Raw genomic sequence first — 4,137 nt, 5'->3', positions numbered from 1 at the left:
CATAAGGGGTCGAGTTTCATGAATGAACCGCTTTATTTTCTTATAGATTATGAAAATCATACTAAAAAGGGGATATCAATGTCAAGTTTCTTTTTTTGATTGAAACAAACATCTACATGCTTCTCGAAGTTACAAAATTTAAGTTAATTTTTGAAAACCTTAAAGGATTATAAAATAAAGACGATCAATAAAAAAGAATTTGTGTCTAGAGTCAATTTGGGCTCAATTGTGTTTATGCAGACTACAAACTGGGCTAATTACCAAATATATGGGCTATCTATTATAATTTGGATTTATGTCTACATTGATATTTAAAAATTCTTACTTATGCTCAAGGTCTTAAACGGTATAACACGTGACTTGGCGGTAAGGTCAAGTCTTATATTTATGAATCATAATGAGTTATGATAATGAGCCAATGTGGGACTAGCCTATTTGGTAGAGGTGGAAGCCTCTTAGACAGGAGGTCTTGTGTTCAAACCCAAGTATAGACGAACTTATTAACTTGGTGAATTTAACATCTAACAAAAAAAATAAGAAGAAGAAAAAGTTTCTTGAGGAAAACTTGCGTCTTGACCATCCTTGTCATGCCTCACGCCTAACATTGTCGTTATGAAGGTTTTCAAGTAACCACATCTCACGCCTTTTAAAACCATGATTATACCATAGGTAACATAAAAAATAAGCTTTTTAAGAAGATTCAAATCTCCCTTAGCCTTGTGGTAAAAAGGTGGGAATAGTTAGGTTACGCTTAGTCGTTTACACTAGGGGTGGCAAATATGTATCATGGAAAACCAACCAACATGTGTACTAACTGAACCAATTATATTGGTAGCCAATATGTTTGATAGCCAACATATTTGGCTGGTAGTACCGTACCAATTAATTAATAATGGTATGATAATGGTACAAGGTTTTAAATGCCACAGTATTACCGTACCAACCAAGTTATTTTTCATATATATAAAATATTGTATATTTTAACTTTAAATGTATTTGACTGTTAAGAGTTAAAGTGTTTTGATATAAGCATTAACGTCTTGTAGCTTTTAAAGATTAAACTCATATTAACATATCCCATTTACTCTATTGTTTAGTTTAAACTCATGGTACAAAATTATAAAATCTTTTTTATATCGAATTTCCAATCCAACCATTCAGAAAACTCTTATTTACAAAACCCACATGTACCTTTTAAGTGTACAATAACACGTAAATCTTAATTTGTAAAATACCCATACATATTGGTACATACCATTACCAACATGTACCAACCGAACTTACTGGTAGCCAATTAAGTTGGTACCAACTATACTTGGTATGGTAATGGTAACCAAAATTACATATCAATTATAATTGGTACGGTACACGGTTTAGAAAAAAAATACCTGGTACCATACCAATTCCACCCCTAGTTTACACATCAGTTATTTTTCAATTAGATAATTAACTAACATGCTAAATAATATTATAAAAGGTTTTATTAAAAAATGATAACAAACTTTTTAATTTTTAGAGTAAATTACATAAATGGTCCCTATGATTTTAAGTAGTTTTTACGTTTGATCACTAACTTATTTTTTTATTCGTACGATCCCTATTTTATGTTTTTGTTACGTCATCCGCCGGTCCTGACCAACTTAAAATGACTAAATTACCCTATTGTATTTATTTTGTATTTTCTTTAAAAAAAATTTCTTTTATTGTTGGGTAATTTACACGAATGGTCACTGTGGTTTTGGGTAGTCTGCACGGTTGGTTCCTAGAAAAAATTTTTAACTCGGATCGTCCATGCTGTTTGTGTTTGTTACGATTTCGGTCCCCAACCAACATGAAAAGACCACTATACCCTTATGCATTATTTTAACTTATCGTTTATTAATAACTAAATTATTATAAGATTTTTTATACGTGTGGGTCCCACTCGTTCTTTTCTTCCTCCTCATTGCTTCAGGAACTTCATCATTGACACCCCCTCCTTCCCCAACCACCGTCCCATGCCGTACACCTCTGTCCCTTTGTGTTTCCGATGATTACATACACAACACAAGGCTTTGAAAACCAAACTGGATTTCAAGCTCTATTCTCAAACCTGCAAATCAGATATCGTTTTAGGAGATCAGATCTTCAAACCTGCAAATCCTACATTCTCTCTGTCTAATAGATTCAACACCACCTCTATCTTTGCCACCACTTCCATTCATCATCGCCAACACAACCCGTCGTCTCTGCAACCTCCACCAATGCACCCTATGTCACCTGAACATCGTCTATCGTCACTGAAACTTGCAAAAACAACAGAAAATATTATCGAAAAACTCTGCCACCTGCAGATCTTGTAGTTTAGTCAAATAAATCAAAATCCAAACAATTTAGGGAAACTTGGAGATTGAAGGATTGCGAACATATCATGATTCATGTGCATCTCGATCTCTCTCATGTCCCCCTGTCGTATGAGAAATTGAATCGAATGAGTGGTGAGAATCAATTTTCAGAAAATCCACCAACCATCGATAATTTTGCATTCGTCCTGCCCTTCGCTTTCATTAGGTTTCAGATTGGTTTAGTTCTCAACTGGGTTGAGTTTCAGATCGGGTTATCAAATTGAATGATTGAGCATGAACGGACGATTGGAGAGGGTGTGAGGATGAGAAAGATCGGGTCACCGAAATCTGGAACGGGAAAGAGACGAAGAGGGTGAGAGGCGGTGAAGCATGAAGAACTGGGAGAAGGAGCGAAGCTTTAGGGTTTTTATTCTTTATTATTTTATTTTATATTGATATTATATATAGTTTATTTATAAATAATGAGTAAATAAAAAATATTAAAATGGTTTAAAAAGTATAAGAGCATAATATTCATTTTAGAATGGAAAAGACCAATCGTACAATAAAAATATAAGATAGGGATGGTCCAAGTTAAAAAAAGTTATTGGGGACCAAACACGAAGATTACCTTAAACCATAGGGACCATTCGGTGTGATTACAAGAAACTCAATTCCACCCCAAATAAGACCTACATGTCTTCATTCTCACTTTGGGCGTCGGTTTTTCTCTCCAACTCGCTCCTCCCTTCGCTCGCCGGACTGCTCTTTGCAGGTGGTCAAATCAAGCAAGCTTTAACGCCTTGTTCCCGATTTTTTATTTATTATTTTTTTTTGTAGTTCATTAAAGGAAAGGGAAGGAAATTTTTGACATAAAGAAAGGGAGGTGAATGAAAATATTCATTATTTTGTGTTTCCGAGTTCAAAGTAAATGAAAGGAAAATTTTTAGTTTTTATGTTCCCGAGTTAGGAGGAAAAAGAAAATAAAACTTAAAATTTTCCTTCCCCTCACTTTCTTCTCAAATCCGCCCAATTTGGAAGGAAAATATGACTCCAAAATCCTTCCCATCCCCTCACTTTCCCTCTGTATCCTCCCATTTATCTCCTTAAGTAGAACTCGGGAACAAGGCGTAAGTGAGAAACTCCTCCATAGTTGACGACTTGTGATTCTATCCATCGATGAGCCCTAAAACTCCTACGCCTACCGAAAGAAATTAGAGCCTACAGAAAGAAATTAGGACGACTCTGGACTGCTCTTTACTCGATTTTGTCGATTTATATAACATTAACAACATGGAGCTTGCTAACCAATGATCGTTTTCTAAAACGATTAAACCTAACATCATCTCTGATGTTAGATACTGAGTTCGACTCGTCTGATTCTTGGAAATCGTCGGCGAAAGGTTGACTGATGGTGGCTTCAGGTGAGTAAGAGATAGATGGAGTAAAGAAGTGGTGGTGGGTGTTTGTTTGTTGGCAGATTTCATACAGAGGTGACTCAGTAACCTCCTAAGATAACACTAATTCTTTCGCTCCCTCTTTCTCATCGTCTCCCTGGTTGCAAGATTTCTTCAAGTTCGGTTCTAATGTTTGGTTTTGATTCTTGTTTGATATTGCAGTTTATACCAAGATGTAAATGCCCATTTTATGTATACTTTTAAGGTTTGATTTCAGATTTGATTACAAGGTTTGGTTTTCAGTTTTGGTTTTATCTTTGATTTTGATTTGGTTCTAAAATTTGATATCACGTTTTATTATGGTTTTGTTTTTATGCTTTGATTTTATATTTGACTATGGTTTAGATTTGAGCTTT

The 4,137-nt window shown here is 34.8% G+C and overlaps 1 long non-coding RNA gene across 1 annotated transcript; it reads right to left on the bottom strand.

Annotated features, from left to right (window-relative positions):
• Positions 1 to 1,574: 1,574 nt before the first annotated feature.
• LOC111908440 (uncharacterized) lies at positions 1,575 to 2,814 on the bottom strand. Its single transcript, XR_002855881.2, has 2 exons — positions 2,177 to 2,814; positions 1,575 to 2,092 (listed from the first exon to the last, which is right to left on the bottom strand). It is a non-coding gene; the product is annotated as an uncharacterized LOC111908440 (long non-coding RNA).
• Positions 2,815 to 4,137: the final 1,323 nt, after the last annotated feature.

The sequence above is a fragment of the Lactuca sativa genome, chromosome 9 (assembly GCF_002870075.4).
Source record: "Lactuca sativa cultivar Salinas chromosome 9, Lsat_Salinas_v11, whole genome shotgun sequence".
Taxonomy (NCBI): Eukaryota; Viridiplantae; Streptophyta; class Magnoliopsida; order Asterales; family Asteraceae; genus Lactuca; species Lactuca sativa.
Note: the sequence above shows the minus strand (reverse complement) of the source record. Positions and strands in the feature narration are given on the sequence as shown.